At 42.6% G+C, this 14,805-nt stretch overlaps 1 pseudogene; it reads right to left on the reverse strand.

Moving 5' to 3' along the window:
* Positions 1 to 10,921: 10,921 nt before the first annotated feature.
* Positions 10,922 to 11,808, reverse strand: LOC100434379 (H/ACA ribonucleoprotein complex subunit 1-like; annotated as a pseudogene).
* Between the last annotated feature and the right edge of the window lie 2,997 nt (positions 11,809 to 14,805).

Below are 14,805 nucleotides of genomic sequence, written 5' to 3' on the forward strand. Positions count from 1 at the left end.
CAGAAAAACCAAACAAATTTTTTTTTTTTGAGACTGAGTCTGGCTCTGTCGCCCAGGCTGGAGTGCAGTGGCGTGATCTCGGCTCACTGCAAGCTTCGCCTCCCGGGTTCACACCATTCTCCTGCCTCAGCCTCCCAAGTGGCTGGGACTACAGGCGCCCACCACCACGCCCGGCTAGTTTTTTGTATTTTTAGTAGAGACGGGGTTTCACCGTGTTAGCCAGGATGGTCTCGATCTCCTGACCTCGTGATCCGCCCGCCTCGGCCTACTGAAGTGCTGGGATTACAGGTGTGAGCCACCGCGCCCGGCCCCAAAACAAAAAGAAACAAAAATTTAAAAAACAACCAACAACCAGGAATAACCATCTCCTTTGGGAACCCCAATACCACCTCACAATACACATAATCATGAGAATCTGTATTAAGGGCGTTTCTCACCCTTAATACAGGAAGTTGCCATACAAAAGGAAGTATGCAGACGTCGCTCTGTGTTTCTTAAAGTTCCAACGTTTCCTTACTCATAAATGACAAAGAGTACTCTTCAGACTGACACATCAGGTTGCAGCTCTTCTCTGCTTGAAATCCCTCAGTAGCTTTTCAAGGTAGTGTCCCGTCCTTCGAAGGGAACAGCAGCTCCTTTATGACCAGAATCCAGCACACGTTTCGTCTCCCATTTGTACTCTCCGCCTCTTGTGTGCTGCTCTTCTCCCTCCAGCCTCAGGGAATGATGTGCCTTTTGCTGGCATTTGCCTTCTGACTCTCTTCCCTGGATCCAGGCTGTTTCCACTTCCTAGAATGCTCCCCTCCCCACTCCCACGCCCCTGCCCATCACCTACTCATCCTGCAAGTCTGACCTGAAGCCCTGCCTCTTGTGCAAGATCTCCGGACCCTCAGCAGAGACCTCCCTCCATGCTCCTGTTGCAGGACTTTCCCTTAGTTCAGCTGCAAGATCTCCGGACCCTCAGCAGACCTCCTTCCCTGCTCCTGTTGCAGGACTTTCCCTTAGTTCAGCTAACGACGGGGTCCTTGTCCGGCCCACGGCCACGAAAATGTAGGCTTGCAGACGGTTTGAAGGGTGAGTAAAGCAGAGTTTTATTGGGTGAAAAGGAAAAAAGGGAGGAAAAGGGATCCTCTGCGAAGCCAGAGTCCCTGCTTGTGCCCTTCCTGTCTGCCAATTTGAATCCTAGATTCCACCCAGAAAGAGGTGGGGCCGGGCTCCTCCCCAGTGCGAAGGGCGTGAACTTGCCGAGGGTCCACCCCGGTGCACGGGCCGGTTGGAGATTGCTGTCTCACTCCCATTGTACATAGTCATTACCTGTCATTGTTTCTATTTTTTCCCTCCGAGAGAGGTGAGCCTCTTAAATGCAGGAGTGATTTTGTTTATCTTTTTGTCTTCCCAGTGCATGGCACATAGTTGATTTTTTTTTTTCTGAGACAGGGTCCAGCTCTGTCGCCCAGGCTGGAGTGCAGTGGCGCAATCTCGGTTCACTGCAGCCTTCACCTCCAGGCTCAAACGATCCTCCCATCTCAGCCTCCCAAGTAGCTGGGACTACAGGCATGCACCACCGCACTTGGCTAATTTTTGTATTTTTAGTAGAGATGGGCTTTCGCCATGTTGCTCAGGCTGGTCTCGAACTCCTGAGCTTGAGTGATCCACCTGTCTCACACTCCAAAAGTGCTGAGATTACAGATGTGAGCCACCGCACCCAGCCAAAAACACAAATAAGTGTATTAATAGTGTGAGGCATTGCAAAACATTGCTGAGAATACAGTTCATTAGTATCATCATCATAGAGCACAAAACAAATTCTGATATTATTAAGAATATCAGCCAGGCGCAGTGGCTCACGCCTGTAATCCCAGCACTTTGGGAGGCTGAGGCAGGCAGATCACCACGTCAAGAGGTAGAGACCATCCTGGCCAACACGGTGAAACCCCGTTTCCACTAAAAATACAAAAATTAGCTGGGTGTGGTGGCACATACCTGTAATTCCAGTTACTCAGGAGGCTGAGGCAGGAGAATTACAGCCGGGCACGGTGGCTCACGCCTGTAATTCCAACACTTTGGGAGGCTGAGGCAGGCAAATCACGAGGTCAGGAGTTCGAGACCAGCCTGGCCAACATGGTGAAACTCTGTTTCTACTAAAACTACACAAATTAAATGGGTGTGGTGGCAGGCGCCTGTAATCCCAGCTACTTGGGAGGCTGAGCCAGGAGAACGATTTGAGCCCAGGAGGTGGGGGTTGCATTGAGCTGAGGTGACAGGGTGAGACTTCATCTCAAAAAAAAAAAAAAAAAAAAAAAAAAAGAATATCGTAGCTCTAACACATACATAGAAAACTCATTCTATTAGAAATTAAATTATACTAATATTATTGACAATCACTTTTATAGCTGTCATTGTAAACTCAAAGACAAGAAATAAATTCATCACCAGAAAACATAAAACAAGTACTTAGCCTTATTGTTGAGAAGCCTGTAGTTGCCTTTACCTCAGTTCTTGGGATAAAGTTTGAAACAGCAACTGGAGGGACAGCTTTAACTTGAAAACGGTTTTATTTTTAGAGTTGTCATGTTACAAAAGCTCTTGTCACATAGCTAAGCTGTTGGAAAGAGACCAGGTTTTGTGAAAGTTTTTCATTAAGTGTTTCATGTTATCCTCACTGTAACCCCAAACAATGGCAAATGCTTCATAAGCCGCTGTAATGCCGATTCAGCTGATAAATTAATAAAATCCTCCTTCTTTAAATTCCTAAGCCAGAAAACACTTGTTAACATTTTTAACAGGAATGAATGAAGATGGATGGACCACCCAAAGATTCTCCTATCCCAGGGTAATCTTCAAAGACAAAACATCAATTTCACTGTGTTTTTTGCTTACCCAGGTCAAGAGTTACCAATACCAAGACATCAAACTGCACAGAGATTGGACCTAGAGCAGCAGGAGGTAGTATATGAAACACCAATACTAGAGGGAATTAGGAGAGGGAACAGAAAAATGATTCATCTGTATCACGTGTGGTCTGCAAGTCGCAGGGTGTAGAATGTAGCTTGTGGATAGAGGAAGAGTATTAGAAAAAATTAATGCTCATTCAAGTTTATTTTATGAACTAGCCAAAAAGTCACACATGGATACTCACAGTAGGTAGAATAATCAGAGCAGAAATAGCACTTTTGGCATATAGTTATTGGGCTAGAGAGAGAATTCATTTTAGCTTTAATTTTAAAATAGCTTTAATTACTTTTAATTAATTCTTCTAAAGCTTTTAATTTTAAAAAAGCTTTTAATTTTTATTGTGGCAAAATATACATAACATAAAATTTGCCATTTTAACCATTTCTAAGTGCATAGTTCAGCATCACTAAATACAATCACCTGATTGTACAACCATCACCACCATCCATCATCTCTAGAGCTTTTTCCTTTTCAGCTTCCCAAACTGAAACTCTGTACCCATTAAACAATAGCTCTTCATTACTCTATCCTCCCAGTACCTGGGAACCATCATTCTACTGTTGGTTTCTATGAAAATGACATTCTAGATACCTCATATAAGTGGAATCATGCAGTGTTTTTTGTATCCAGCTTCTTTCACTTAGCCTTATGTCAAGGCTCATCCATGTCGTAGCATGCGTCAGAATGTCTCTGTTTAAGGCTAAGTCATATTCCACTGTATGTCTGTACCACATTTTGTTTATCCATTCCTCTGTCAATGAATGCTTCCACCTTTGGCTATCACGAATAATGCTGCTATGCAAATGAATTTGCAAATATCTGTTGAAGTCCCTGCTTTCAATTCTTATGGGTTTAAACCCAGAAGTGGACTTGATGACTCATAGGGTAATTCTATGTTCCAATTTTTTTAGGAGCCACTGTACTCTTTTCCACTATGACTATACCAATGCACAGGAGTTCCGGTTTGGCTACATCCTCACCAAAATGTATATTTCCTGGTTTTTTGATAATTGCCATGTCAATGGGTATGAAGTGGTATCTTATTGTGGTTTTGATTTCCTTAGTAATCAGTGATGTTGAGCATCTTTTATGTGCTTGATGGCCATTTGTATATCTTCTTTGGGAAAATGTCTATGTAAGTCCTTTGAATATTTTTTAATTGGATTGTTTATTTATTGTTGAGTTGTAGGAATTCTTTATATATTCTGGACATTGATCCCTTATCAAATATACTATTTGAAATATTTCCTTCCATTCTGCAGGTTGTCCTTTGATTGCACAAAAGTTTTAAATTTTGACGAAGTCCAATTTACTTATCTTTTTCTTTTGTTGCCCATGCTTTTGGTGTCAGAAAGCTTTTAGCTTATAATTTTAAATATAGCATGTTTCCTGCCTCATATGTACCACTGGACAAGGTCCCTTTTATGTGCTCAGCTTCTGTCAGAGGTACATGTATTTTGAAGTGGAGAACAAAGATAACTGCAAAATTGGCATGGAGAACGAAGGTAATTATGAAAGTTCCAGATACAAAGAGAGAAGGTTCAATATGCCAGCAGTTCTCTACCAATCCATCCTGGAAGTCTTCTTTTAGGATTGCCTAAATAATGCAGGGGATAAGTGCAAGACACACAAGTGTTCCAGAAGCATGTAAACAAGATACAGAGAAGAGGATACGATAAAATAAGTTGAGATAGGAAAATTAGGAAAGCCCTTGTTCAGAAGGTTGCCTACAGAGGCAAAAGGGACAGTTTCACTTTGTTGAGGGAAACAGGGTAAGAACCCTCACGGGGAAGACCTCTGCTTACCCTGACACAGAGAGAAGGTGTAAAATAACTTAATGGAAGACCATTAGGCTGAGATAGCTCCTATGGCCTGGGTTCCTACACAGACAAAATGAAACAAGCTTAGCCCGTCACAAGTGTCTGGCTGAATATTACCTGTGTAATGAGAGGCCTTCCACCAGGATGGTTCAAATAATGCAACTGCCCAAATTTTCACCAAATAGTTTCTCTACTCCTACATTCACCCTATAAAAGCCTTCCCTACAAACACCTCCAGTGCATCCTCCAACCACTTTCAGTTTGGAGTTGCCTGATCCATGAATCTCTGTCTGTTCAAATAAACTCTTTAAAATTCTAATATGCTTAAGTTTATCCTTTAAAAAAAAAATTGAGATGGGATCTTCCTATGTTGCCCAGGCTGGTCTTGAACTCCTGAGCTCGAGGGATCGTCCCATCTCAGCCTCCTGAGTAGCTGGGACTACAGACATGTGCCCCCACACCCAGCTTACGTTTATCTTTAAAAAAGGGTTTGACCCCTTTCTGAAATTTATTTATGTTAAGACATGAACCCTAGTGATATTGCAGGTTCATTTTAGACCATCAGACACTTTGGTGTCTGGACCACTACTTGCCCTTTGTGACCTGATCTCCTACGAAATTCAAGTGTAATTCAAGTTAGTTTACCCTCTGCTGATCAGGGGAGGTTGCTCTGGGTGCAAGTCCAAGGCAGGCATTCATACCTTCCTACCAACTCCTCTGGAGATTCAACAGGGCAAATCTTGCCCTCTTGGGGCCTAGGACAGAGCAAGGCCTCCTCCTGGGGCTGAATCACTGAATTTCTTCCCAGCCCTGTGCCCTCCCTATATGAAGACACAGATGCTGGGTAGACAGTCATCAAAGACATGTCTCCCCTCGTGTCCGGTCCCTTCACTGTATATCTCCTGGTCATTTCTGCTGACCAGACTACCCCCTCCCTGTGCTGACCTTGGAGAAGTGAAGCCTGCTCCCAAGGTGCCTAGACTTTTTGCTGCTTCACAATCACACAGTTTCACCTGGGATAGGAGATGGCAGGAAAATCATCAGTGATTTCTGTTCCCCTCTGAGGGTCTCTAGATAATTTGATCATTGCCTCTCAGGGCTTTATTACTTGGGCAGTCTCCTGGAGAGATGAGAAATATTTCCACTGAGGACAGGATGCACTGCCTGACATGAGCTTATTGCAAGTTAAGTCTCCAACGTGGTTCAGAAGGGCCATCTGCCTTCTGCTCAGATCTGCTGCTCATGGGTTGAGTGCTCCTGACAGGTACACAAGTCTTCCACTCCAAAGCCCAGACCAGGAGAGGGGTGGCTTCACCAGTGGAGGGCGCCAGGCTCTGTGATGAGCCGGGAACTGGACTGCGGCCACCTAGGCAGAAGTGGTGGTGATGGAGACACTGAATGGCAGGGAGAGTGGGACCGTTGGTATGAAGAGCATTCATCATGGTATTTAAGTGACGACACCTGGAAGCCATGACGTTCACTAAAATCAATCTGTTGTAGATCATCTGTGATTTATAATTGTGTAATTTGATTTTTGTTTTTTCCTTCTAGCAAAACTTCCTTGTAGCCAGCATGGTGGGAACTGAGGGAGGTTGTACCAGCCTAGTAAACCATGCAAGTTTCTAGTTGAGAGTTTTCGGCCAAATTTCCATAAATTAGCCACATGAGCCTTTATAGAGGGTCAAAATCGAAACCTCTGACCTGTCTTCTCCTGACCCTGCTTTTAACCCCATATCTCTCCCACCTGTTTCTTTCCCACAGCTCCTCTATTCATAAAAATTCAACTGGGGTCTGTTTTTCTTTAATCAGAGTCAAGCCCTCTGGAGAAGGCAAAAATAAAGCATGAGAAGGGAGAAGAGCATGGAGATTGGCTGTATGGTTACGACAAAAAGCAAACAAACAACAAAAATAATAAATCACATTGCATGCAAGTGAGTCTACCAGGAATTTTTGCCGCATTTACAATATTTTTAGGAAGGAAAAAAATAAGTACAGTACTATGATTTTTATTGGGATACAGATAGAAAACCTAAGATGTATAATTTTTTCCCCAAAGTCACACTGTTAAAAACAAATTGAACAGTATAATATTAGGTATTTTGGGGAAGAATGTGGAGAATAAACAAACTGTTCATGGAACTTGAATATTCTGACTTCCAGATCAGATTCAGTTAAAAACACTATTCCTTTTACATAGTCCTCAGTCTTTGTGTCAAAATGGAGATGCACTGGCCTGGGCAACGTAAGAAGACTCTGTCTCTACAAAAAAAACATTTTTTTAATTAGCCAGGTGTGGTGGTGGCCAGGCTGGTCTTAAACTCCTGAGCTCAAGGGATCCTCCCACCTCAGCTTCCTGAGTAGCTGGGACTACAGACATGTGCCTCCACACCCAGCTTACATTTATCTTTAAACAAGGGTTTGACCCCTTTCTGAAATTTACTTGAGTTAAGACACAGTGATACTGCAGGCTCATTTTAGACCGTTGGGCACTGTGGTCTCAGAAGGCTAAGGCAGGAAGATCACTTGAGCCTGGGAGGTCAGGGTTGCAGTGACCCCTGATCATGTCACTACACTCCAGCCTGGGCAACAGAATGAGACCCTGTCTCAAAAAAAGAAAAAAAAAAGTAGATGAGTCTGAATACACTAATTGCTAATCTATGCTGTAGGCAGGTTTATGATTGATTCATCTTCGAAAATCTTATCTACTTGTTTAAGTCAGCTGGTTTCCCTGAAACATGATACTGGTTGCCTAATACCTACAGTTGCTATTCAATATCTTTTTCTTTTTTTTTCTCAAGAGATATCAGAGAAAATGACCTTAGCATTTTAGGGCGGGTTTTATTTGCTCATATGTAAACATCTATATCACACATCGTTTGATGTAAAAAATGTTTGCCAAATAAAAAAGCATGCCATGCTCATGGATTGGAAGGATCAATATCGTTAAAATGGCCATACTGCCCAAAGCAATTTACAAATTCAATGCTATTCCTATCAAACTACCAATGTCATTTTTCACAGAGTTAGCAGAAGCTATTTTAAAATTCATATGGAACCAAAAAAGAGCCCAGCTAGCCAAAGCAATCCTAAGCAAAAAGAACAAAGCTGGAAGCATTACATTACTCGACTTCAAACTATACTATAAGCCTACAGTACCCAAAACAGCATGGTTCTGGTGCAAACAGAGACCAGTGGAACAGCATAAAGAGCCCAGAAATAAATCCACACACCTACAGCCATCTGATCTTTGACAAAGTCAACAAAAATAAGCATTGAGGAAAGGACTCCCTATTCAATAAATGGTGCTGGAATAACTGGCCAGTCATATGCAGAAGAATGAAATAGGACCCCTATCTTTCACTATATTAAAAAATTAACTCAAAATGGATTAATTATTTAAATGTAAACCTCAAACTATAAGAATTCAAGAAAACCTAGGAAATACCACTCTGGACATCAGCCTTGCGGAAGAATTTATGACTAAGTCCTCAAAAGCGATTGCCACAAAAACAAAAATTGGTAAGTGGGACCTAATTAAAACATTTTAGGGCAGGGTGGAGTCTCATGCTGTCTCCCAGGCTGAAGTGCAGTGGCACAATCTCAGCTCATTGCAACCTCTGCCTCCCGGGCTCAAGTGATTTGCCCCCCTACAGGTGCGCACCACCACACCTGGCTAATTTTTTTTTCTTTTTAGAGATGAGGCTTCACCATGTTGCCTAGGCAGGTCCCAGACTCCTGGGCTCAAACATTCCCCTCACCTCTGCCTTCCAAAGTGCTGGGATTACAGGCATGAGCCACCATGCCTGGCCAGGACCTAACTAAAGAGCTTCTGCACAGCAAGAGAAACTATCAACAGAGTAAAGAGACAACCTACAGAATGGGAGAAAATATTCATAAACTATGTATCTGATGAAGGTCTAATATCCAAATCTATAGGGAACTAAATTCAACAAGCAAAAAACAACCCCATTAAAAAGGAGGGGAAAGACATGCAGAGACACTTCTCAAAAGAAGATATACAAGAAGTCAACAAACATGGAAATGCTTAATATCACTAGCCATCAGAGATATGCAAATCCAAACTACAATGAGATACCATCTCACACCAGCCACAATGACTATTATTAAAAAGTCAAAAAATAGGCCAGGTGCAGTGGCTCATGCCTGTAATCCCAGCACTTTGGGAGGTGGAGGCAGGCGGATCATGAGGTCAGGAGATTGAGACCATCCTGGCTAACTCAGTGAAACCATGTCTCTACTAAAAATACAAAATATTAGCCAGGTGTGCTGGCACGCACCTGTAGTCCCAGCTACTTGGGAAGCTGATGCAGGAGAATAGCTTGAACCCAGGAGGTGGAGGTTGCAGTGAGCCAAGATCGTGCCACTGCACTCCAGCCTTGGCGACAGAGCAAGACTCTGTCTCAGGAAAAAAAAAAAAAAAAAAAAGTCTAAAAATAACAGAGGCTGGTGAGGCCGAGGAGAAAGGGGAATGCTTATGCACTGCTGGTAGGAATGGTAAATTAGTTCAGCCACTGTGGAAAGCTGTTTTCAGACTTTCCAAAGAACTCAAAACAGAACTACCATTTGACTCAGCAATCCCATTACTGCATATATATCCAAAGAAAAATAAACTATTCTGCCAAAAAGACACATGCACTGGTATGTTCATCGCAGCACTACTCACAATAGCAAAGACATGAAATCAACCTAAATGCCCATCAACAGCGGACTGGGAAAATAAAACGTGGCACATATACACCGTGGAATACTATGCAACCATAAAAAGAAAGAATCATGTCCATTGTAGCAACATGGGTGCAGCTAGAGGACACCATCCTAAGTGAACTAACACAGGGAGAGAAAACCAAATACTGCATGTTCTCACTTATGCGTGGGTACTCATGGACATAAAGTCAGCAACAATAGACACCGGGGACTACTAGAGGGGAAGGGAGTGAGAGGGGGACAGGGGTTAAAAAACTATCTGGTGTTATGCCCACTGCCTGGGCGATGGGATAATTCGTACCCCAACCCAACTCTCAGCATCACATAATACACCAGTGTAATAAATCTGCATAAGTACCCTCCCGAATCTAAAATAAACACTGAAATTAATTAATTTTTTTTCTTTTTGAGACGGAGTCTTGCTCTTGTTGCCCAGGCTGGAGTGCAATGGCATGATCTCGGCTCACTGCAACCTCCACCTCCCAGGTTCAAGCGATTCTCCTGCCTCACCCTCCCGAGTAGCTGGGATTACAGGTGCCTGCCACCACACCCAGCTAATTTTTGTATTTTTAGTAGAGACGGGGTATGCCATATTGGCCAGGCTGGTCTTGAACTCCTGACCTCATGATCTGCCTGCCTCAGCCTCCCAAAGTGCTGGGATTACAGGCGTGAGCCACTGCGCCCGGCCAAAATTTATTAAAATTTTAATTTCATCTTATTAAAAAACAAAGATAAATTTACTTCTTTCCACTTTCAATATACATTATACTGACATACATACTGTATTATATAGTGAATTATATTGATTGAATTTCACATTTTAAACTAACACTGAGTTACTGTGAAAAACTCCATTGGATCATAATGTAGTATGTTTTTAATATATTTTAATACAATTTGCAAAAATTCTGTTTTAAAATTACAACTATGTTCCATAAATAAATATGTAAAAAATAAAAAATGTTTGTATTGTTCAAGTGAAGATTATAGAGATCTTTTTTTAAGGGAATAAAACACTTTATTTTAAAAATTCAGGCCCGGTGCGGTGGCTCACGCCTGTAATCCCACCAATTTGGGAGGCCGAGTCGGGTGGATCACGGGGTCAGGGGTTTGAGACCAGCCTGACCAAAATGGTGAAACCCTGTCTCTACTAAAAATATAAAAATTAGCTGGGCATGGTGGCGGGTGCCTGTAATCCCAGCTACTCAGGAGACTGAGGCAGGAGAATTGCTTGAACCTGGGAGGCGGAGGTTGCAGTGAGCTGAGATCGTGCCACTGCACTCCAGCCTGAGTGACAGAGCGAGACTCCGTCTCAAAAAATAAAAAAATACATATAAAATATAAATAAATAAATAAAAATTCAAATATGCTTCTAATGAAAACTGCTGTCCATTTATTAAGCACCCACAGAGTGCCAGGCACTGTACAAAACATTAGAAAGACTTTTTCATGCTCTTTTAGAGCAAAATTCACTATTCCATGGCACTTTGCATGATGCTGACATTTTAGATCCATTGTCATAAAATGACCAAGATCTTCAAGACTTGCTTGAGAAACAAGTTTCCAATCCATAGTAGAAACAGATCATGCAGGTTAATGCAGAAGGCAACTGGTGATGTCTGCCAACTGTTTCAGTTAACGTCCTCTCCCTCTGAAACCACCACCTCCTCTTCCTCCTCTGAAGCCCCCACCTCCACCTCCTCTTCCACCTCTAAAACCACCACTTCTGCCACCACCTCTGCCACCTCCCCTTCTTCCTCCTCTGCCTCCCCTGCCACCACATCTTGGAGGTCCTTTCTCACCTGGAGGTCGAGGTAAAAACCTCTGCAGTGGCAGCAGCTTATATGGGTCTATATAAAACTTCTAGAGTTTTTTAAAGGATGAAGCCTTCCCGTTTTCTGACATTTTAACGGAAAAATAAAAATCTCTAAGTTGTCCAAATATTTCATCCACTTTCCCAATTTGTTCTTTGTTTTCTAAGTAAACAGGAGCATTGAAATAAGGCACCTTATTTTCATCTGTAGTATGTTCACAAACTATGTCATCTTCACAGGGATGCAGGAACTCTCCTAATAAGACTACATGTTCTGGAGGTCCTTGGCTTTGGCCTTTGTTAAAGCCTCCGTGGCCGCCCCCTCGTCCAAATCCTCCGGTCGCCACCCCCTCGTCCAAATCCTCCCCTGTCGCCACCTCTCACATTTCCACTGCCTCCACCTCAGAAGCGGTTGCTGCTGCTGCCGCGGTTGAAACCGCCACCTCCACCACCACCTCAATCAAAGCCTCCACGACCTCTGCACGGAAAAGACATTCTCTTCCCAGCGCCCTGTGCACCTCTGGCCCTGGTCTTGAACACATACCCCTAGAGATCTTTCTGAACATATACTTAATCTCAACTAGCTTTAAATTCAGAAGTAGCAACTCCATAGCAATTCAACTTATTTCTACTTTATTAATCATACTGGTCACCTCCAAGAAGCTTCATTGCTATCATCCAGTTTAGACTGGAATGTCACAAATCTCTAGACTGAGTAGCATAATACTCACTATTCAAATAAAATCAAATTTTGTAATTTTATGACCCCTCCAAATACAAAAAGCAAACCCATGGATATTAGGTTAAGGTATAGAGACAAGTATTCCTACTACTATCTTTTAGGGCAGACATACCCCAGCCAGGATGATTGCAAAATGAAATGGAAATCACATGGTGGAAGGGGACTGGGGACTCACACAGATTGAATTTTCATTCCAACTCTTACACATACAAGCTGCGTGACTCTGGGTAGATTGCATATTCTCTAAGAGTTTCAGTTTCCTCGTCTGTACAATGGATGTTAACACTTACATGTTACGGCTGACGTGAGGATAGAAGAGAACCAATACGGATGCATGGGCAGGGCCTGGTCCACAGAGCAGCTGGCATGAACAAATGGAAGCCCCCTTCCCATCTTGTCTTTGCTTGCACTACAAAATTGGGAATATGTGGGTATAAAAAGTAGTCTTACAAGAGACAGAATTGGAAACTTTTGCAAAAAGAGGTTGGTAGAGTGTCACATCTTGTGGCATGAGGAGTTGTTGGCATACACTTGAACTTTGTGCTGTGAGGTATTTGTGGAACTTCAATAGCTTTAAGAGAACAGTTTAGATGTCATCTTATTCACCTACCATAGAACTTCCTCTTGTTTTCAGAGATTTCTGGACAACACCTTTTACAGCTCTAATAATGCACTTCTCTCCCTATTGTTTGGACTATTCCAATAGATACAAAGTGGTATTTCACCAGCAGATGCTACTGCAGTTTATATGATGATTTCAAACTGAGAATCCCTTTAAGGTTATGCAGTAGGTTTTTTTTGGAAATAGGATGAAAGTACTTTAAGTCTAAAATCCTATGAAATAGGTTTACAGCATATAATTATTCGTTACAATGTCTATCATACTATCTTATATCCACATATGTATTGATTTTCTAATACATATGTATGAGAGTGAAAGTTATTGAGGGCAGAGACTGTGCCATATGTTCCCTGCACCCCGGTGCCTATCTCAGCACATGATATACAGTAGATGCTCAATAAATACTTTAACTTAAAAAATGCATGGGCCGGACACAGTAGCTCAGGCCTGTAATCCAAGCACTTTAGGAGGCCAAGGCAGGTGGATCACGAGGTCAGGAGATCGAGACCATCCTGGCTAACACGGTGAAACCCCATCTGTATTAAAAATACAAAAAATTAGCCAGGCATGGTGGCAGGTGCCTGTAATCCCAGCTACTCGGGGGCTGAGGCAGGAGAATTGCTTGAACCCAGGAGGTGGAGATTGCAGTGAACCAAGATCGCACCACTGCACTCCAGCCTAGGCAACAGAATGAGACTCCATCTCAAAAAAAAAAAAAAAAATGCGCTAAGAATAAATCAGTAGACATAAAAATACGTATGAATACAATCTACAGACGTGGTCAGGAGCTCAAAATCCAGTCTCCAACATTTAAAACCATATCCATCTTTCAAGACCCATAGTGCAATGCAACTTTTTCCCTGAAACTCCTCTGATCCTTCCACAACCCCAGGATATAGTCTTCCCCATTTTAGAGTGCCCACAGCACTTTGTACCTCTTCTTTTAAAACACTTGCCACTTTCCGCCTTATGTTATAATCTGCCCAGTGACTTAGATATACATAAACTCCTGCCTGTTCCTTGTGTTGTCCTTAGGTGTCCCCCAGTGCTGTGGGTCCTCACCGAATGCTTGCTGAATTCTCTCACCCCTTATTCAACACCTAAGCTCTGAAATCTTAAAAGTAAACAAAAAGTTTCTTTATTTGTTTATTTATTTATTTTGAGACAGAGTCTCACTCTGTCATCCAGGCTGGAGTGCAGTGACGCAATCTTGGCTCACCGCAACCTTCCTCTCCCAGGTTCAAGCAATTCTCCTGCCTCAGCCTCCTGAGTAGCTGCGATTACAGGTGCACGCCACCACGCCTGGCTAATTTTCTGTGTTTTTAGTAGAGACAGGGTTTCACCATGTTGGCCAGGATGGTCTCAAACTCCTGAGCTCAGGCGGTCCGCCCACCTCGGCCTCCTAAAATGCTGGGATTACAGGCGTCAGCCACAGCGCCTGGCCACAAAAAGTTTTAAAGTAGCTTCAAAACCCATTTGCAAATAGGTGTATGCAGGACAAGATGAAAACAAGAAAACATTGAGCTTCATATAATAGAAGGGTTCTGCCTGGATTTGCATGTGGCCCCATCATTTGTTTGCTGTTGGGCCGTGGTCAGGTTACTTAGCTGCTCTCTGCCTCCACATAGGCTTGCTGCCTGTGCATTCCTCACCTACAAAACGGGAGTAATAAGAATATCTAACAATGAGAAGTGGAGAAAACATATGTAAAGGCCTTTGAAGAGAGGCTTGTCAAAGCTCAATAATTGTCCTCAATAATTGTCAGCTACCATTCAATAATAATAATCATAATCATAAAAATATGTGACTCAAAGAGTCCTACTTCATATCCAGCTTCTCAAAAGAATATCAGACATTGGACCTGTGAAAGGAATGACATCAAGATGTAGTTTCACATTGCTAAGTTGTTTTTTTCTCTTTGCCATTCAATTTCTGTAGTCCCCGCTCTAAGCCCATGGTCTACCTTTTTTTTTCCTTCTAAAATTTTTTCCCTTCTGGTAAGATTATCTTTGCCTTAAAAAGGGCCCTTTTCATTCCCCTACCCCCTTACCGTTCCCAGAAGTTGGTTAATGGGCACAAAAATACAGTTAGATGGAAGGAACAGAAGAAGTTTTGGTGTTCAACAGCA

This window comes from Pongo abelii, chromosome 3, assembly GCF_028885655.2.
Source record: "Pongo abelii isolate AG06213 chromosome 3, NHGRI_mPonAbe1-v2.0_pri, whole genome shotgun sequence".
NCBI lineage: Eukaryota > Metazoa > Chordata > Mammalia > Primates > Hominidae > Pongo > Pongo abelii.